Source organism: Gorilla gorilla, chromosome X (genome assembly GCF_029281585.2).
Source record: "Gorilla gorilla gorilla isolate KB3781 chromosome X, NHGRI_mGorGor1-v2.1_pri, whole genome shotgun sequence".
In the NCBI taxonomy this organism is placed as follows: domain Eukaryota; kingdom Metazoa; phylum Chordata; class Mammalia; order Primates; family Hominidae; genus Gorilla; species Gorilla gorilla.
Window position 1 is genome coordinate 66,690,476 of NC_073247.2, and position 23,199 is coordinate 66,713,674.

Below are 23,199 nucleotides of genomic sequence, written 5' to 3' on the forward strand. Positions count from 1 at the left end.
GGCTTCCACCCTCTGAAGTCACAGCCTGAGCTGTAAAATTGGCCCCTTTCAGCCATGGCTGGAGCTGCTGGGACACAGGGCACCAAGTCCCTAGGCTGCACACAGCAATGGAGGCTTGGGCCCAGCCCACAAAACCACTTTTTCCTCCTGGGACTCTGTGCCTGTGATGAGAGGGGCTGCCGTGAAGGTCTCTGACATTGAATGGAGACATTTTCCCCATAATCTTGGGGATTAACATTAAGCTCCTTGCTACTTATGCAAATTTCTGTAGCCAGCTTTAATTTCTCCCCAGATAATGGGTTTTTCTTTTCTATTGCATAGTCAGGCTGCAGGTTTTTCAAACCTTTATGCTCCACTTCCCTTATAAAACTGAATGCCTTTAACAGTACCTAAGCCACCTCTTGAATGCTTTGCTGCTTGGAAATTTCTTCCACCAGATGCTCTAAATCATCTTTCTCAAGTTGAAAGTTCCACAGATCTCTAGAGCAGGGGCAAAGTGCTGCCAGTTTCTTTGGTAAAACATAACAAGAGTCACCTTTACTCCAGTTCCCAACAAGTTGTTCATCTCCATCTGAGACCACCTCAGCCTGGACCTTATTGTCCATATCGCTGTCAGCATTTTGGGCAAAGCCATTCAACAAGTCTTAGGAAGTTCCAAACTTTCCCACATTTTCCTGTCTTCCTCTGAGCCCTCCAAACTGTTCCAACCTCTGCCTGTTACCCAGTTCCCAAGTCACTTCTACATTTTCTGGTATCTTTTCAGCAACACCCCACTCTACTCTTACCAATTTACTGTATCAGTCTGTTTTCATGCTGCTGATAAAGACATACCCAAGACTGGGAAGAAAAAGAGGTGTCATTGGACTTAAAGTTCCACATGGCTAAGGAGGCCTCAGAATTATGTTGGGAGGTGAAAGGCACTTCTTACATGGCAGCGGCAAGAGAAAATGAGAAAGCAGCAAAAGCAGAAACCCCCGATAAACCCATCAGATCTCGTGAGACTTATTCACTATCACGAAAATAGCACCAGAAAGACTGGCCCCCATGATTCGATTACTTCCCCCTGGGTCCCTCCCACATGTGAGAATTCTGGGAGATACAATTCAAGTTGAGATTTGCATGGGGACACAGCCAAACCCTATCATACGCTGAGGTTTTACAGTCAGAGAAAAGAGGGTGTTTATTTGCAAGGCATCAATCAAGTATAATCGGGAAACTCACATTGAGACCTGACCTCCACGATGACTAACAAACTAGAGTTTTTAGGCCAGGCGCAGTGGCTCAGCCCTGTAATCCCAGAACTTTGGGAGGCTGAGGCGGGCAGATCACATCTGATCAGGAGTTTGAGACCAGACTGGCCAACATGGTGATATCCCATTTCTACTAAAAATACAAAAATTAGCCAGGCAGGGTGGCACATGCCTGTAATCCCAGCTATTTGGGAGGCTGAGGTAGGAGAATTGTTTGAACCTGGGAGGCAGAGGTTGCAGTGAGCCGAGATCATGCCATTGCACTCCAGCCTGGGCAACAAGAGCAAAACTCCATCAAAAACAAACAAACAAAAAACAGGCAAAATTGTAAATCAACACATGGAGATTATGCATTGTCCTGGCTGAGAAGGGTAAGATATCTGGAAGCAGAGGCTTACAGGTTATAGGTGAATTCACAGATTCTTTGACTTGTGATTGATTAAGGAAGTGAAGCATCATCTAAAATCTTAGGGTCAGCAGGGATAAATGTTAAGATCTGGCCTGTGGGTGTGGCTGTCTCCAAGACCCTCAGGAAGAAATTTAGAACAAAGAATGGAAGTCAGAATTAGTTCTTTTCTGGGGTCTACCTGCCAGTAGATGGCATTTTTCAGTTGGTGAGAGTCTGGGTTTCTGAAAACCAATCATGGACATATGTTGAGATGTTATTTTTAGTTTCTATAGGAAACCAACAATCTTGTGGCTCTAATTTCCTTGGCTATTGCTTTAATCTATTATTACCTTTTTGCTTATCAGGTTGTTCATTTGGTTCTCAAGACTATCAGGTGTCTGGAATTTCCCTTGAAGGAATTCAAAATTTTATTTTCATGCTTGGGGTGTGGGCTGGCAGGCCCCTAAGAGGGGTCTCTATTCTATCTCAGTCCCCTCTGTCTTTTGTCATTTCTCAATACTGAGGAATACAGGGATGCATATCGCTTTGGTTACTTATTGTAGAATTTGGAAGATTGGGGACTGGGGTATAAGAAGAGAAAGCTCCTAGCATGGAGCTTGAAATATGAGTCCTGGGCATGACATCATGGTGTTGAACTATCATTATATTGGTTGCTTTAGTTACTACTTTATTACAACATTTTAATACACATTTAGCTACAGTATAAAGTATAAGTAAAATCCCAAAAAATATTATTAACAGAAATAGAAATCTTAAAATTTAGATGGAACCATGGAAGACTCAGAATAAGCAAAGCTATCCAAAGCAAAAAGAACAAACCCGGAATAATTACATTACCTGACTCAGATTAAACTATATAGCGACAGTAATCAAAACAAGATGTTACTGGCATAAATACAAAAACATAGATTAATAAAACAGAATTCAGATCCCAGACATAAATCCACATACCTACATTGAACTCATTTTTGACAAAAGTGCCACAAACATACACTAAGGAACAGACACTCTCTTCAAAATATGGTGGGGGGAAAACTGGATATCCATACACAAAGAAATTAAACTAAACCCCTATCTCTTGCCATATACTACAGTGAAATAAAAACGGATTAAAGACTTAAATCAAGGACCTCAAACTATGAAACTACTACAAGTAAACATTGGGGTAAATCTTCAGGACATTGGTCTCAGCAAGAACTTCTTGAGTAATATCTCACAAGTACAGACAAAGCAAAAAAATGGTCAAATGGTATCACATCAAGTGAAAAAGCTTCTGTAGAGCAAAGGAAACAATCAACAAAGTGAAGAGACAACCCACAGAATAGAACATATTTGCGAACTACTCCTTTAACAAAGGATTAATAACCAGACTATATAAAAAGCTCAAGCAATTCTACAAAACAATTGATAATCAGATTTTAAAATGAGCAAAAGATCTTAATAGATCTTAATAGACATTTCTTTAAAGAAGACACACTAGTGGCAAACAGGCATATGAAAAGGTGTTCAACATCATTGATCATCAGAGAGATGCAAATCAAAACTACAATGTGATATCATCTCACCCTATTTAAAATGATTTAAATCCAAAAGACAATCAATAATACTGGTGAGGATGTGAAGAAAAGGGAAACCTTGTACACTTTTCTTTAAGCTAGCACAATTATGAAGAACAGTTTAGAGTTTCTCACAAAACTAAATACAGAGCTACCATATAATCCAGCAATCACACACTTGGGTACATACCCAATAGAAAGGAAATCAGTACATTGAAGAGATATCTGCACGTTTTTTACAACACTGTTCACAATAGCCAAATTTTGGAAGCAACCTTAGTGTTGTTCCTATATTCAGGATTTCACAGTTGCAGCCATTGTGGTGTGGCACAGTTGGGTGTGGGTGCTAATTAAAGCCTTGTAGGATGGGAATCTCTGGTTGTGCTCCACTACAGATACTCCCACACCAAACCCTCTGGGCTTCAGACTGGCTGGAGTTCTGCTTCTACCACCTCTCTAAGCAGCTCTCCCACACAACTCAATTGTCTGTGAGGGTCATGGGTTTTCCTGCTGCCAGGATTCCAAAGGTTTGTGGCGAGAGTGGGTTGCTTCTTAACTGCTCAACTTACCCCTTCTCCAGAAGTCACTGGTGGCCAGAAATGAGTCCCAGTGTGTGGTACCCCATGCTGAATTTCCATCTTCCTCCAACTTCAGCCACTATTTTTGTCTTCCCTTTGTCCGCTCTCCATGTCTTCCCTCCAAAGGTCTGCTTGGAGTGTGCCAGCCTTTCCAATGTCCTGGTACCTCAGTGGCATATATTCCTGCTTGCTGCATGTAGTCAGCCATTGTTCCTCCTAGCCTAATTCTGAAGGTCTTTTTTCTCACGACTGGAGCAAGATATGTATGCCCACTTACACCACTGCTGTTGAACATTGCACTTAGTGTTTATCCAGAGCAATTAGTCAAGAGAGAAATAATAGGCATCCGAATTTGAAAAGAGAAAGTCAAACTATTTCTCTCTGCAGACAGCATAATCTTACATTTAGAAAAACCTAAATACCCCACAAAAAATAAAGAAGACTGTACCAATAAAGTTTCAGAACTGATAAACAAATTCAGTGATGTTGCAGAACATTAAATTAAGATACACAAATCAGTAGTGTTTCTATAAAACAATGATCTAGTTTAAAGAGAAATCAAGAAGGAAACCTCGTTTACAATACCTACAAAAAGATATAAGAATACATGTAAAAGTAAGAAAGTAAAGGACATCCATTTGGAAACTTATAAATCACTGAAGAAAGAAATTGAACTGAACATAAGCAAATGGATAGAAAACCCATGCTCCTGAATCTGCTTAAGTATAAGATTCAAAACTATAAAACTATTACAGGAATACATAAAGGAATCATTCCAGACATTGATTTAGGCAAAGATTTTATGGCTGAGACCTCAAACGTGCAGGCAATGAAAACAAAAATAGATGAACCGAAGTATATTAAATTAAAACCTTATGCATAGGAAAGGACACAACCAAGTGAAGAGACAAACTTTTGAATAGAAGAATACACTCAAAAACGATTCATTTAACAAGGGACTAATATACAGAGTATACGAGAAACTCAAACAACTCAACAGCAATAATTCAATTGAAGAGGAGTTGTATTAGTTTATTATCACACTGCTATAAAGAACTACCTGAGACTGTGTGATTTATGAAGAACATATATATAATTAACTCACGGTTCCACAGGCTTCACAGAAAGTATGGCTGGGAGGCCTCAGGATGTTTCCATTTATAGCAGAATGGGAGAGGGGTAGAAAGCAACTTCTTCTCATGGCAGCAGGAGAGAGAGATAGTGAGGTGGAAAGTGCCACGCACTTTTAAACTATCAGATCTTGTAAGAACTCACTACTATCACAAGAAGACCATGGGGGAAATCCACCCCCTTTATTCAATCACCTCCCACCAAGTTCCTCCCCCAACATTGAGAATATTTGACATGAGATTTGAAACCATACAATTCTGCTCCTGGCCCCTCCAAAGCCTTATGTTCTTCTCACATTTCAAAACCAGTTATGCCTTCCCAATAGTCCCCAAAGTCTTAACTTATTCTGGCATTAACTCAAAAGGCCAAGTCCAAAGTCTCATCTGAGGCAAGGCAAGTCTTTTCTTCCTAGGAGCCAGTAAAATCAAAGACAAGTTCGTTACTTCCAAGATACAATGTGGGTACAGGCATTGGGTAAATACTCCCATTTGAAAAGGGGGAAATTGGCCAAAACAAAGGGGCTACAGGCCCCATGGAAGTCCAGTATCCAACAGGGCAGTTATTAAATCTTAAATCTCCAAAATAATCTTTTACTCCACGTCTTACATCCAGGCCACACTGATGCAAGGAATGGTCTCTCATCACTCTGGGCAGCTCTTCTGCCCCTGTGGCTGTAAGGGTACATCTTCTGTTGTTGTTTTCATGAGCTGGCATTGAGAGCCTGCAGCTTCTTCAGGTGCATGGGGCAATCTGTCAGTGAATCTACCATTCTGGGGTCTGGAGGATGGTGGCCCTCTTCTCACAGCTCCACTAAGCAGTGCCCCAGTGGGGACTCTGTGTGGGGGCTCCAACCCCACACTTCCCTTCTGTACTGCCCCAGTAGAGGTTCTCCATGAGGGCTCCACCCTTGCAGCAGATTTCTGCCTGGACATCCAGGCATTTCCATCATCCTCTGAAATCTAGTTGGAGGTTCCTGTGATGGTTAATATTCAGGGATAACATATTTGAATTGAAGGGCGCAAAATATTGTTCCTGGGTGTGACTGTGAGAGTGTTGCTGAGGGAGATTAGTGTTTGAGTCAATGGACTAGGAAAGGCAGACCCATTCTGAATCTGGGTTGGTACCTTCTAATCAGCTACCAGCACAGCTAGAATGAAGCAAGCAGAATTTGTAAGGACTAGACTTGATGAGTGTTCTGACCTTAATCTTTCTCCCTTGCTGCATGCTATCTTCCCTCAAACAATGGAATTCACGTTTTTCAGCTTTTGGACTTGGGCTTACACCAGTGGTTTGCCAGGAGCACTTTGGCCTTCAGCCACAGACTGAAGTTTGCTGTCAGCTTCCCTACTTTTGAGGTTTTGGGACTCAACTGGCTTTCTTGCTCCTCAGCTTGCAGACATCCTATTGTGGGACTTCACCTTGTGATTGTGTGAGTCAATACTCTTTAATAAATTTATTTTCCTATAAACATCTATTTTATTAGTTCTGTTTTTCTACAGAATCCTGACTAATATGGTTCCCAAACCTCAACTCTTGCCTTCTGTGCACCTGCAGGCCCAACACCATGTGGAAGCTGCCAGGGCTTGGGCCTTACATCCTCTAAGGCCACAGCCTGAGCTGTACCTTGGCCCCTTTTAGCCATAGCTGAAGCTGGAGTGGCTGGTAAGCAGGGCACCATGTCTCAAGGCTGCACAGAGCAGCTGAGCCCTAGTCCTGGCCAAATAAACCATTTTTCTATCCTGGGCCTCTGGGCCTGTGATGGGAGGGGCTACCATAAAGGTCTCTGACATGCCCTGGAGACATTTTTCCCGTTGTCTTGGCTATTAATGCACAGCTTCTCTTTACTTCTGAAAATTTTATGCATCAGGCTTGAATTTTTTCCCAGAAAGTGAGTTTTTCTTCTCTACCACATGACTGGGCTGCAAAGTTTTCAAACTTTCATGGTCTGCTTTGCTATTATATATAGTATCTAGTTTCTAATAATCTCTTTGTTCACACATATGAGTGTACACTTTCAGAAACAGCCAGGTTACATCTTGAATGTTTTTACTGCTTACAAATTTCTTCCACCAGATACCTTAAATCATCTCTATCAAGTCCAAAGTTCCACAGATATCTACAGCAAGGGCAAAATGCTGCCAGTCTTTTTGCTAAAGCATAGCAAGAGTGACCTTTGCTCCAGTTCCCAATAAATTCCTAGTCTCCATCTGAGACCACCTCAGCCTGGACTTCATTGTCCATATCACTGTCAGCATTTCAGTAAAAACCATTCAACAAGTCTCCAGGAATTTCCAAATTTTCCCACATCTTTCTGTTTTCTTCTGAACCCTCCAAACTCTTCCAACCTCTGCCCATTACCCAGGTCCAAAGTTGCTTCCACATTTTCAGGTATCTTTACAGCAATACCCCGCTCTTGGTATCAATTTTCTGTATTAGTTAATTCTCATACTGTTATAAAGATCTACCTGTTACTGGGTAATTTATGGAGAAAATAGGTTTAATTGACTCACAGTTCCACAGGCTTAACAGGAAGCATGGCTGGGAGGCCTCAGGACATTTACAATTATGGCAGAAGCATAAAGGGGTAGAAAGCACCTTTTTCTCATGGCAGCAGGAGATGGTAGGGGAGAAGTGCCACGAGCTTTTAAATCATCAGATCTCATGAGAACTCACTATCACAAGAACAGCATGGGAAAAATCTATCCCCATGATTCAATCACCCCCCAACATGTCCCTCCCCCCACATTGGGAATTAAAATTTAACATGAGATTTGGGTAGAGACATAGAGCCAAACCATATCAGGAGTTAAAAAACTTGAATAAACATTTTTTCAACCAAGACTTACAAATGGTCAACAAGTATATGAAATGATCCTCAACATTACTAATTGTCAAGGAAATGCAAACCTACAGGAGATATCATCTTAACTAAGTTAGGATGATTATCATCAAGAAAAAAAGAATTATCATCAAGAAAACAAACATTGGCAATAATGTGGAGAAAAGGACAATCTTATACATTGTTTCTGGGAATGTAAATTAGCACAACCATTATGGAAAACAATATGGATATTTATTTTAAAACTAAAAATAAAACTACCATATAATCCAGCAATCCCATTACTGAGTATTTATTCAAAGGAATGAAAATCAGTATATCAAAGGGATACCTGCTCCCCCATGATTATTGCACTGTTATTCACAATAACAAAGGTATGGAATCAACCTAAGTGTTCAGCAATGGATGAAGAAAATGCAATAGAATACTATTCGGTCATAAAAAATCATGAAATTCTGTCATTTGCAGCAACATGATTGGAGCTGAATAAAATTATGTTAAATGAGATAAGTCAGGCACAGAAAGATAAACATCACATATTCTTACTCATATGTGGGTGCTAAAATTATTTAAGAGAGGTAGAGAGTAGAATGATAGTTACCAGAGGTGAGGAAGGGTGTGTGTTTCTCAAGGATAGATGAGAGAGGTTGGTTAATGGGTACAAAAATACAGTTATGTAGAAAGAATAAGATCCAATATTTGATAGCAGAATAGTGTGACTATAGTTAACAATGTATCCTACACTTCAAATTAGCTAGAAGACTTAAAATGCTACTAACTGAGAAAAAATAAAAGCACAAAGTGACGAATAACCTACATAACCTAACTTGATAATTACTATGTGACAATACATCACTTGTACCCCATAAGTATGTAGAAATCTAATGTATTAATAAGAAAGTCAATAATTTAAAAAACAAATGACCTTGTTTTAAAAAGTGGCCAAAGACCTCAGTGGACACCTCACCAATGAAGATATATAGATGGCAAATAACACAGAAAAAGATATTTTCAATCATATGTTATCAGGAAAATGCAAATTAAAACAAAAGTGAGGTAACACTACCTACCTACTAGAATAGCCCAAATCAGAAAATTGAACAACAGCCAATGCTGGTGAAATTTATGGAGCTACAGAAACTTTCCTTTAAGTGATAGCTTTTCAGCATCTTACAGAACAAAGCACAGTCCTATAATAGAATCCACCGATTGTGCTTCTTGATATTTACCCAAAAAAGTTGAAAATGTATGTTCACACACAAGTCTGCAAATGGATGTTTATAGCAGCTTTATTCATAATTGTCAAAAACTTGGGCGCAACTAAGATGTCCATCAGTAGTTGAAGGAATGAACAGTTGTACATTCCAACAATAAATTGTTATTTATTGTTTAAAAAGCAATGAGCGATCAAGCTATAAGAAAAGCCATGGGCCTGGTGTGGTGGTTCATGCCTGTAATCCCAGCACTTTGGGAGGCCAAGGCAGGCAGATCAAGAGGTCAGGAGTTTGAGAGCATCCTGGCCAACATGGTGAAACCCCGTCTCTACTAAAGATACAGAAAATTAGCCGGGTATGGTGGCACACACCTGTAAACCCAGCTACTCCACTTGAATCCTTGAGGCGGAGGTTGCAGTGAGCCGAGATCATGCCATTGCACTCCCATTGTACTCTAGTCTGGGCGACTGGGTGAGACTCCATCTCAAAAAAAAAAAAAAAAAGAAAAGAAAAGAAAAGAAAGAAAGAAAAAAAAAAGAAATGACACGAAGGAAACTTAACTGCATATTAAGTGAAAAAAGTCAATCTGAAAAGGGCACATACTCGATGATTCTATGACTTTCTGGAAAAGGCAAAATTATGCTGAAAGTAAAAAGATTAATGGTTGCCAGGGGTTAGGAGAGAGAAAAATATAAATAGACATAACACATGTTTTCTAGGGCAGCGAAGCTGTTTTGTTTGTCCCTGTAGTAATGGGTATATGTCATTATAAATTTGTCCAAACCCACAAGATGCATGACACCAAGAGCAAACCCTAATGTAAACTATGCATCGTAAGTGATAATCATGGGTCATTGTAGATTTACTGATTGTAACAAATACAGTCATGCATCCCTTAAGGTTGGGGATATGCTCTGATGAACATGTTGTTAGGTTATTTTATCATCATGAGAACATCATATAGTTTACTTACAATAACCTAGTTGGTATTGGCTACTAGATACCTTAGTTATATGGTGTAGCTTATTTCTGCTAGGCTACAAACCTATGCAGCACATTACTGTACTGAATATTGCAGGCAACTGTAACACAATGATAAGCATTTGTGTATCCAAACATATCTAAATATAAGAAGAATACAATACATTTATAGTATAAAAGATAAGAAATGGTACATACCTATACAGGGCACTTACCATGAATGAAGCTTGTAGGAGTAGAAGTTGCTCTGGGTGAATCAATGAGTGGTGAATGAATGTTAAGGTCTAAGACATTGCTGAACACTATTGTAGACTTTACAAACACTGTACATTAAATTTCTAAAAGATGTAAGGCTACATTAAATTTATAAGAATACTATTCTTTATTCAATAGTAAATTAACCTTAGATTACTGTAAACTTTTTACTTTGTAAAATTTTTGTTTTTAAAATTTTTTTTCTCTTTTGTAATAACAGCTTAAAACACAAACCGGTTATGCTGCTCTACAGAAATATTTTATTTTTTATATCCTTATTCTATAAGCATTTTTACATTTTTAATTTTGTGTTACTTTTTAAAAGTTTTTATTACAAACAAAAACAGAATCACACACATTAGCATAGGTCTATACATGGTTAGGATCATCAATTCACTGTCTTCCACCTCCACATCTTGTATCAGTGGAAGGTCTTCAGGGGCAATAACAGGCATGGAGCTGACATCTCCTATGATAAACAATGCCGTCTTCTGGAACACCTCCTGAAAGACCTGCCTAAGGCTGGGTTTTTTTTTTTTTCCTTTAACTTTTAAGTTCCAGGGTACATGTGCAGGATGTGCAGGTTTGTTACACAGGTAATTAATTCCACTGAATAGCATACTAAAAATAGTTAAAATGGCATATATATGTGTATACGTGTGTGTGGGGTGTGTGTGTGTGTGTTGTATTTCTTGGGCTGGAAAAAATGCAGTTTCCTTTAAAGCATATTCCTGCTATAAAGTCTATATATAGATAGATAGATAGATAGATAGATAGATAGATAGATAGATAGATAGATAGATGGATAGATAGATGGATAGATAGAAAGATAGAATATATATATATATATATGCCAGCCTTGGAGGACTGACAGGAATTTTTAGTTTTACTTTTCCCAATCTAAAAACTCACATTCCAAGATGGGGAGAAATGTTATTTGTGCCATGTCAGAATTTGGGGTCATTTGCCTAACATCAACTCAGAAAGGCTTGTGGTGGATACTACTGTTTGCCAATCCAGAAGCCACTGTTCAGCTTCGTCCTTGCTAACAGAACTTTGGGATTTTTTTTTTCAGATTTTGTAGCAGGAATATGCTTTAAAGGAAACTTTATTTTTCTCCAACCAAAGAACTGCAATAAAATAGATTTGAACTGTTTTATTTAATGATGGTTATTACATTCCTCTTGCCAATAATTGGTATAGGATGTGCATATGACCTAATCAGAGCAAATGTGATTGGTGTAGGGACAGGTAGTGCTACTGGGAAGGATTTCCCTACTATAAAAAGAAATGTTTGACTAACTATAGGTGATGAGATCTTGTAATCAGAGAGTCCAAAATAATTTATGTTCTAAGTATTATATAACAATATTGCCTACATTCTTGTTTTTGATTTATTTAAATACTCTTAAAGTGTGTGACTTATGAGAGACAGAGATTTCACACTGTTTTGTAGGAACAACCTTTTAGCTCACTTCCTTGCTTGGTGTTGCTAAAGCCATTTGGTGACCATGAAGGGAGTTGCTTGAATGGCAAAGACAGTTTGAACAAGGTAATAAAAGGAGTCTTTAGTGAAGTAATTTATTTACTGAAATAACCAATGGTATAATTGAACTGCCTAAAGATTTTTTATGTGAGAAAATAAAAATATCTTTATTGTTGAATCTGGCTTTTCATTCCTTACAGGCAAGAATACTCTCACCCCAAACCACATCATTTCTAACACCATACCTCAGAATTCTATTTGGCAATTTGACTGAGAGAGAAGAGGTTTAAAGTTCAGAGAGACATGGCCATGACAACCTTCACACTTCCTTTTTGAAAAAGTCCACCTTTTAATTCCATGATTTAACTTGAGGTTAAAGAGAGAAATTACGTGTAAAATAAAATCATTATATTAGAGATATCCATATTGGAAAATTGGTCCATGCATTACTTAGATTGCATAGAAACTTTAAATAAAATTGATTTAGATTTTAGGATTAAAATATCCTTCCTCTCCTGACTCCAACAGTTAAAAAAATGATTATAGTTTCTAGCACATGACATACTTTTTCACACCTCTATGTCTTTGCTAAAGTTGTTCCTTATGCTTGGAATGCTTTTTCTACCTTTTTTCTTCTGGCTAATTCTTATTCATATCTGATAAGACTTGCTCATATTTTTCAGGAAGTCATTAGGTATCCCTAGATAGCCTAGAGGTCTTTCATTTGTGCTTTTACAGTACTGTGTGCTTACCTCTTCGACAACACTACACACCTTACATTAAAAGTTTTTGTTCATGGATATTTCTCCTGAACTACACTATAAGACTCTTAAGAAAGGAAACTGTGTCTACTTAATTTCCTCATTTTTAGCATTTAGCATATTATCTGGCATATAGAAAGTGCTTAGTAAATGATTTATTTGAACTATGGAGATAATTTAAGTAATTATCACAATAAAGTTAAGTCATAAACCAAAACGTATCTGAGACAGGTCTCAATCAACTTAGAAGTTTATTTTGCTGAGGTTAAGAACAATGCCCACAAGAAAAAACAGATAATTACAGAAGCAGTCGATGGTTTGTGCCTTTCTCCAAAGACAACTTTGAAGGTTTCAATATTTGAAGGGGAAAAGCAGGCTAAAGGGGAACAAATAAGGATATAATCACATTGCTGAATCCACATGTTGCAAGATAAAAGGAGCAGGTAGGGGAATAGTGAATTATGTATTCATATAGTGTTCAGTGAATCAACATTTTACATAAGATAAGGTGAACATGGAGTAACTATCTGTGGAGATTACACAGGATTTTTCTAGGCCCCTTTGCCAGGCTTGCAGCAGGAAGTGCCTCATCTACTCAGCCTGTCAGGCTGTGTCTGGCTTGCACTTTGGCCTGTGGCTGCCATGACTGCATGCTCAGATCCTGGCAGGAGAGGGTGTATGAGTAAGTGAGTATAGGGTCAGCTGGCCATTCAAAACGCCAGCACAGGGATGGGCTCTGTGCAGGGTTTGTGGCTGGACCAGGCATGTCACCCTGAGGGAAATGCAGTGGTGCACAGGTAGGGGTGCCCACAACCCTGAATCCCCAGAAGGGTTGTTACAACATGCTAATTAGCTATTTTAGTTCAGCTGTGTTGGGTGATCAGACCCAACACCAGGCCGTGGGGGCTACGAAGTCCAGCAGAGTCAAAGGAATGAGACAAGAAAAGAGTGCATAAAGTGGGACCAGGGGGCCAATACTAGTATGGAGGCTGCGAAGGCCCCAAGCTCTGGAAGCCCACACTATTTATTGGTGTTCAAACAAAGAAGCAGGTGGTGAGGAAGTGGGGGGTTGAAAGAAAGTGATGTATCAAGCACATGATCTACAGCTGTGATGGTTTAGCATTTTCTTTGAAGCATATGGAACATGTTCTGCTACTTGAGATAATGGGAAACATGTTCTTCTAGTTTAAGATACAATTGCTCTATAAGCCTAGGAGTGCTAGAAGCAAGGATCCGGCAGGTCTAGACACATTCCAGAGGCTACGAGGGGTTTTATGCCCTGAGCCCTGGATTCTATCCAAGGCATGAGGGGTTTTATGCCCTGGGCATAGATTGTGGTGTGGCAGGGCAGCCTTCCACCCTTTGGCACAAAGCTTGGTGTTCCAAAGGCCATGAGGGGTTTTAGACCCTGGACCCCAGACATGTTCCAAGACTCTTTTACGTTATGTCAGACATGCAAGCCCTGCCTCAGCTTTTTTTCCAACACTCAGCTTTTCCCCAACACAGCTGTCCACAGCTTGATGGATGGCAGAATGTTAACAGCTCAGTCACCCCTTTGCCCCTCTCTGGCTCATGACTCCAGGGATGGCTTGGCCCCACCATTGCTTCCTGTAGTGTGGGGCAGCTGCCATCCACTAGCAGAGGGCAGAGGACCACAGCGTCATAGCCTTCTGAGTACCCACATTCAATGGGTCCCAAATTCTTATCCTGTGTCTAAGAAGAATGAGATCATGCTGACAACTGAAGGGTGATGAGGTCAAAGAATTTTATTGAGCGACAAAACAGCTCTCAGTGGAGAAGGGATGGGAAGGTGGTCTCTCACCCAAAGTCGAGTCATATCACCCAGTTTGGCTGAGTCTGGGGTTTGTATAGGCATGGGATGAGGGAGGGGCAGGCTGTAGGTAGTATTGGGAAAGGCAACATTCAATTGGTTAAAAAGCATTATTCAGAATAAACCAATTGGGAAAGGGCATGCAAATACAAACAGAAATTCTCACTCCAGGTCAAGGATTTCATCCAGAACCAGCAGTCTGGTCTTTCAGCCTTCAGGCTGTTTTTGGCTTGAAGGTGGGGTTTCACTGAGGACCTGACCCTATCTGCCTCCTGCCACTGACAGAGATTTTTTAAATTTTTATCTGTATCTATCTGCTTATGAACAAAAGGAAACGCAGGTTTTTATTTTCTTCTTAAAAAAGGGGGGATACATGTATAGAACATGCAGGTTTGTTACATAGGTTTATGTTTGCCATGGTGGTTTGCTGCACCTATTGACCTGTCCTCTAAGTTCCTTCCCCTCACCCCCACCCTCCAACAGGCCCTGATGTTTGTTGTTCTCCTCTCTGTGTCCATATGTTCTCATTGTTGAACTCCCACTTATGAGTGAGAACATGTGGTATTTGGTTTTTTATTCCTGTGTTAGTTTGCTGAGGACAATGGCTTCCAGCTTTATCCATGTCCCTGTAAAAGACATGATCTCATTCCTTTTTGTGACTGCATAGTATTCCATGGTGTATATGTACCACACTTTCTTTATCCAGTCTATCATTCATGTGCATTTGGGTTGGTTTCATGTCTTTGCTATTGTGAATAGTGCTGCAATAAACATATGTGTGCATGTGTCTTTGTAGTAGAATGATTTATATTCCTTTGGGTATATACCCAGTAATGGGATTGCTGGGTCAAATGGTATTTCTGGTTCTAGGTCCTTGAGGAACCGCCATGCTGTCTTTCACAATGGTTAAACTAGTTTACGTTCCCACCAACAGTGTAAAAGCATTCATATTTTTCTGCTGCCTTGCCAGCATCTATTGTTTCTTGACTTTTTAATGATTGCCATTCTAACTGGCATGAGATGGTATCTCATTGTGGTTTTGATTTGCATTTCTCTGATGATCAGTGATGCTGAGCTTTTCTTCATATGTTTGTTGGCCACATAAATGTCTTCTTTTGAGAAATGTCTGTTCATATCTTTTGCCCACTTTTTGATGGGGCTATTTTTTTCTTGTAAATGTATTTAAATTCCTTATAAATTCTGAATATTAGACCTTTGTCAGATGGGTAGATTGCAAGAATGTTCTCCCACCCTTTATGTTGGGAAAGACAGTTTTTTGCATGACCGATCTTTCAGTTTAATTTTTTTATCTTCAGCACAGTGAATTGCGGTCCCAAGTTTTTATTTTTTATTTACAAAAGTAAACATCCCTAATGTATCTAAGTTTATAATTCAACTACCAATTTATTAAAAAAAAATACATTAAGATAATTTGAATCTGCTAAATGTTTATTGTGTTTTTGGAACCAATAAAATGATCAGCAAAAATTCTCTCTTCTGCCAATATTCTACTCTTTTATTAACATTACCAACACCATCATCTCTCTCTCTCTCTTTTTGCTTCCTCCTCAAACTGCAGAATAGAGAGCTTGCATTTGCATGTAGGAGGCTGGCAGGGAAGGAAGCCAAGTATGTCATAGTAGAGGAGGAGGGTCTACATACTTCCTTGTATTAAAAAGGGAAACTCATCAAGCACCAAAGCACACAACGAAGGAGAGGAAGAAGGGAGGAAGGCACTTCACAAGCAGAGCTGAGCCAGCAGGGCAGCAAGGCAGAAAGGGACTGAGATTGTACCTGGAAGTATCCCAGTGGCTGGATATTCAAGGTAACTATTCCATTGATCCCCTTTTCTTTCCTTTCTAATTCACTGCTTCTGCAATTCAGACGCTTCTGCATTTGAGGTGGTGATGCGCATGTCTCTGTGTGTCCTTTCTCTGTATTAGGAGATGACTGCAAGTAAAACCTGCACATTAGAAAGCAGTCCAGAGATACAAAAGCAGGCGGGGTTCCTCCTGAAAGGGAAATTCTGAAAACTCAGATTGTCTTTCATTATTTGGTCAATTTTTTAAAAAAATATTGTTTTAAAGCATCTGGATACTAGCATTTTGTATTATGAACAGATAAAAAGCCATAGATACGAGCTAATTCGAAGAGGCTGGAAATGCTGCTGAGGATTTTCTTTTGCAAGCAGAAGAAAAACTATTTTTTAATTCTCAGTTAAAGTTGTTTTCTCCTTTTGCTTACACTTCCAGTTCAGCTGTTACCTACTTTGCTTTCTTGAATTTCTCTGAACCTGAGCAACACAAAAGGTGGGAAGCACATTTCAAATTTAAATTGGTGGATTCATTCTTATAAGTGAGTGCATATTTAAGACAGACTGGTCAAAGAGAGAAGAGAAAGACGAGGGGTGGGGTGGGAGGTTCGGGGTGGGGGAAGAGACTAGATTACAAGGATGAGGAAAAAGGGAGAGAGGGAAGGAGGGAGGAAAGGGGGAAGGGAAAGAGAAGACATGGGTGCTCTAGTCACAAAGATTTTGAGTTTAATAAAATTAGAAATGGGTCACTTATAAACTGATTTCTTTAGAAAATATTTCCTTTATATTTTCAGAAATAAATCAGGGGCCATTACAAAGAGGTTACAATATGGTGTGTTTTCATATTTCTGACTTGGCTTTTTGTTTCTCATTTGCTTTTAAAAACACTGGATCTTTGTTATAAATACTATAATTAGAAGCAGGATTATTTGACTGCAGAAAGTGAGGAATGCACACTAGCTACTTTCCTCAGTGCCATTGAAATGTTGAAATCTAAAGCTCAGCTCTTCTGGGCTTGCAGCGTACAGCTGAGTTCAATGATTTTTTTCATCTGATTTAAAACATTTACATTGTACATTGTCTCCTTTACTTTGTCCTTGAAGAGACTTTTATTTCTTTGATTTACTAAGGGCAGCTAACCACAAGCTCTTGTCAGCCTCTGGTTTCTGGGCAGAAGAAAATAAGTGGGACAACATTTCAGGATTCCCTAAAGGGCTATTTCTGAAAGAAGCATTTAAAACACTGAGAAATTGTTAGATTAAATGAACCATATTTTTCTTCTTCATGAACAAAGCCAGATAAACAGGAAACACTGAGATGGGAAAAAGGAGAAAGGAGCAATATCAAAAGATTTTTATATACAAAAGAGATTTTTACATTGCAAATACATGCAAACAAATAAAAAATCTTCCTGTTTGGGGAGTATGTCCTCCCTATTTTTATGTGATGATAATATAACAGAGACCGTGTAATTGGACATCTTTCATTGTTGGAGGAACTTCCTCCATTTTCATTTCTTTTAAAAAAGTCCCTTTTTGAGATTCTTAACTGTCAGAATAGTACTGCAAATAACTGTTAGGGTAAAATTTCTATTGTGTTTAAATACGTTTGTGGTTGTCCCATGAAGAGGAAGCAGTTGAGGGTCTAGTACAGTTCTAGTCTTATCTTTTTGTCTTCTGACATTTTTCTCCTGAAATAAAGATCCTGTCCTCAGAATTTAGGTAAAAATTTCATTGTTAATTTGAGAGGGGAAATAGAATACTCTGCTTGACTCCTCAAATTGAATGTGATTCTTACTCATAAGGTTTTAGACCATCAGTTTACCTGGGAAGAAGTATCTTTAAAGTAACAAGAACAATAAGAAAGAGAAACCTGAAATCGGAAGGAATCAATTTTAAACAGCTACTTTTCAGCTGCTTAATTGTGTTATAAAATAATATGTTTGAATTAGGAACAACTATCTTGGACTTTTATTATTGTTTTAGAAAATAATTGCTTTTCTTGCATTCAGAAATCTGCAAAATCTGCATATACATTTCTTGTTCTTATACACACAGGTGTTCAAAATAGATTTCTATAAATGGATTTCTACTCATATTATGAAATTGTGAAAGTAATTAGATTGATGCCACATTTGTTTCTTGAGGATTTACTCATCATTCAATAATTACTTACAGTCAGGCTTACAGTGCTGGGGATCCAGAGATATTTAAATCAAAACTGCTATGTATCTTAGGGGTTAATAGGCACAGACAGATAGATAAATAGATAATTCCAGTATGCTGTGATAACAGCTCCAATAGAGGTATGTCTAAACTACAGCAATAATAGAGAATATGAAGAGATGGGATGGGCAGTTAGAGAGGATGTTTTATTTTAGCAGAATCTTAATGGATTACTATGATACTTCTGGTGCCATAATCAACTCAGTGGATAGCAGTCCTTCACTGCTTTTACCACAAGCTTAAGGGTGCACATACAACCAACCATTCATTAAATACTATGTGCCAGACACTATGTTGAATACTTTATATGCATTATTTATAATTTCCTCCTCATCATATGAATTAGGATATTTTATTATATCCATTTTCTGATAAGAAAATTGAGGCACAGAGAGGGCAAGTAGTTTGCCCTAGCTAGTAAGTCGCAGGGCCAGGATTCAAACTCAAAACTGCCCAAAGCCACTATGCTACAGCATTTCACACAAAGCAACAGGGAGATTGGGGGTGTGGGTAGAGTAAAAGAGGACATTTCAGGCAGAGGGAATTGTAAGTTTAAAGCAGTGGACATGAATAAGTGGATGAGTTTCGTGAACTTGGTCTAGATCTAAGGTTGCTAAAATTTAGGGTTACTTAGGGGTGGGAAAGAAAAAGAAATTGTTGGAATTAAAGTCCAAGAGCAAGGCAAAGACCATATTGTAAAACATCTTACATACTGTGCTATATTTAATGTTTGAACTTCATTCTGTAGACTTTGAGCAATCTTTGACAATGTTTATGCAAGAAAGGCTAGAATCAGTTTCGCATTTTAGAAAGATAATTCTAGTTGTAGTATGAAGGTTAGATTAATGAGTAGATACTGAAAGCATAGTCCATATAAATAATTAAAATTGATTGCACATCTTATATCCTTTTGAGAAATGTGGGTTGCAATACTATTTACCTCATTGGTTTGTCATTAATATTTTCTAAGTGATCACATGAAATAGGATCAGAAGGAAACTGACATACAGTAAGTGCTTCATAAATGTTACCTGTTGTTATTATTTATCTAACTTCTGTTATTATATCATATAAAACAGTAGGAAACAATATAAGTAAAGAAAAAGAACTGAGATTTCCCAGTTTAATACAGAAATATGGGAAGTAGGCTAGCCTTTGTTGGGGCTTGAATTGGTCCTTGAAGTACAGATGAATGTTGAGGTGGTGGAATAAGGCTTTCCAAAAGGGGTAACAATATTAATAAAAGCAAAAAAAAAAAAGAACATATCATGGGCAGGCAACAGTGACCAATACTTTTTTTCTACATGTAAAGAATTCTTACCATATGCAATCAAAACGGAGCAGTATGTGTAGTGGTTATGAACATGGACATTGGGGTCTTACTGCTTGAGTTTTAACACATGTTCAGCCACTTAGTAGTTATATGTTGGGGAAGTTTTCTTTTTAATCAGTTATTTACCAGTTGTGGCTAATAATAGTACTCACCTCATGGGCTAAGAACAGTACTTGGCACATAGTAAATCCTATGTAGTGTTAGATATTTTTATCATTAAAAAGAGACTGGGACTAGCTCATAGGTAGCTTTGAGTTCCAGGGTAAGGAGTTTGATTAGACATATAGGCAAAATAGAGCCACTTAAAATCGTTAAACAAAGAAGAAAGTTACATGATAACAACTGATCTGGTAGCAGTATTTAGGATATCTTGGAGTGTTGTGGGGGGATAGACGTGGATGGGTAGCAACCAGATAGACACACCAACTAGGAGATTCTCATATTAGTACAGAATGAAGAATGGGAAGTGGCACCAGTAATAATGTGTATGCAAGATACATCACAAAGGAATAATTTTTAGGTTAGTAAGGAATATGGATGAGAAAGGTGAATAAGTCAGTAAGATGACTCTGAGATTTCTCAATTTAAAGGTTTTATAACTGAGAAAATTGTGGTACCACTGACAGAAGAAAAAGGTCAGAAAATATAACCTGTTTGGGGAAAAATACAGACAGAAATAAAATAATAACAATCATTTTACAAAACACTTTCATATTTATGTGAGTGGTTTTGAACATGCTAAAGTCAAGGTGCTGCCAGGGCATTCAGCAAGTAGTTGCCAATATGGAATCAAAGTTTAGGAGAGAGAGGCCAGGATAGAATGATCGTAGAGAACATGTACAAAAGTGTACAGTAAAGCAGAGAGGTGGAAGCAATCTGGGTGTTAACCACTGGAAGAATGGATGGTAAAATGTGCTGGATGCACACAACAAGGTGTTATGACACAGAAGCAGGTGATTAGATATAGCAACATAGAAGTATCTGAGTAATATAATGCTGAGAGTGAAAAAATGGGTAATGAAATACACAATAAGGTAACATATGCATATATTTGAAATGACAAAATCCATTTTGCAAGAATATGTACAAATAAAAAATACACTAAACTTATCAGAATGGTTGCTTATGATGAGGAAAAAGATAAGAATGGAAATAGAGCATGAAGATAAAGTAGAATAACTAAATGAACATCATGGAGGTGGGGGGCTTTGCGTGAATTGTGATAACATGCCGTAAGCTGAGGAGCATGACCCTCTGACACACTCACACTAAAAAAGAACATTGAAAAGTCAAACTATGTCTTATTTTTCTATGTCATCATTCTCAAGTTAAAGAAAGAAATAATTATTATTGTTAAATACTTGAGATAATTATCTCAAGTTAAAAATAGTTAATTAGTATTATAAAAGGTTATGCTTTTGCTTGGGTTTCTTTTTCTTTTCTTTTCTATTATTTATTTATTTATTTATTTATTTATTTATTTATTTATTTTGTTTTCTTCATTTGAGACAGAGTATTACTCTGTCACCTAGGCTGGAGTGCAGTGGTGTGATCACAACTCACTGGAGCCTTGACTGCCCTGGCTGAAGCCATTCTCCCACCTCAGCTTCCTGACAGTAGCTGGGACCACAAGAATGCACCACCACACCTATCATATTGTTTAAATTATTATTTGTAGAGATGAAGTGTATACCCTGGCTAGATTGCTTGCCGTTCTTCATGTGCCGTGTGTATGTGTGCAGAAAATTAATTCTTATAAAAAAATCCTTATACTGTAAAACCCTTATTTAAAACTAATCTGTTTTGCTCTTGCAGATCATTATGTCCATGCCAGAGAAATCAAGTTATACCACCACTTCTTGGCCTTTTCGCTAAGATCAAGTGTAGAAATCAAGTTAAACCAAACCAAGTGAGGATTTCAGTTATTTCTCTGAAAAGCTGGAAGTAGTCTCTTTGAAAACCAGTACAAGATAAGGATGCCGTTTCTTTCCACTCCTATTCAACATAGTATTAGAAGTTCTGGCCAGGACAATCAGGCAAGAGAAAGAAATAAAGGGTATTTAATTAGGAAGAGAGGAAGTCTAGTTGTCTCTGTTTGCAGACGACATGATTGTATATTTAGAAAGCCCCATCATCTCAGCCCAAAAACTTCTTGAACTGATAAGCAACTTCATCAAAATCTCAGGATCTAAAATCAATGTGCAAGAATCACAAGGATTTATTTACATCAACAATAGGCAAGCAGAAAGCCAAATCATGAGTGAACTCCCATTTATAATTGCTACAGACAGAATAAAGTACCTAAGAATACAGCTAAAAAGGGACATGAAGGACCTCTTCAGGGAGAACTACAAAACACTGGTCAAAGATATAAGAGAGGACACAAACAAATGGAAAAACATTTCACCCTCATGGACAGGAAGAATCAATGTCATGAAAATGGCCATACTGCCCAAAGTAATTTACAGATTCAATGCTATTCCCATCAAACTACCATTGACATTCTTCACTGAATTAGAAAAACCTATTTTAAATTTCATATGAAATCAAAAAAGACCCTGTATAGCCAAGACAATCCTAAGCAAAAAGAACAAAGCCGGAGACATCACGTTACCTGACTTCAAACTATACGACAAGCCTACAGTAACCAAAACAGCATGGCACTGGTACCAAAAGAGATATATAGACCAATGGAACAGAAGAGAGACCTCAGAAATAACACCAAACATCTACAACCATCTGATCTTCGACAAACCTGACAAAAACAAAATAGGAAAAAGGATCTTCTATTCAGTAAATGCTGCTAGGAAAACTGGCTAGCCATATGCAGAAAACTGAAAGTGGACTTCTGCCATACACCTTATACAAAAACTAACTCAACATGGATTAAACACTTAAATGTAAAACCCAAAACCATAAAAACCCTGGAAGAAAACCTAGGAAATCTGTTCAGGACATAGGCATGGGCAAAGATTTCATGGCAAAAACACCAAAAACAATTGCAACAAAAGCCAAAATTGACTAATGGGATCTAATTAAACTAAAGAGCTTCTGCACAGCAAAAGAAACTATCATCAGAGTAAACAAGCAATCTACAGAAGGGGAGAAAATTTTTGAAATCTACCCATCTGACAAAGGTCTGATATTCAGAATTTACAAGAAAAAAACAACCCCATCAAAAAACGAGCAAAAGGTATAAACATACACTTCTTAAAAGAAGACATTTACGTGGCCAACAAACATATGAAATAAAGCTCAACAACACTGATCATCAGTGAAATGCAAATTGAAACCACAATGAGATACCATCTCATGCCAGTCAGAATGGCAATTATTAAAAAGTCAGGAAACAATAGATGCTGGAGAGGATGTGAAGAAATAGAAATGCTTTTACACTGTTGTTGAGGATGTAAGTTAGTTCAACAATTGTGGAAGACAGTATGGTGATTCCTCAAGGACCTAGAACCAGAAATACCATTTGACCCAGCAATCTTATTATGGTGTATATACACAAATAATTATAAATCGTTCTACTAC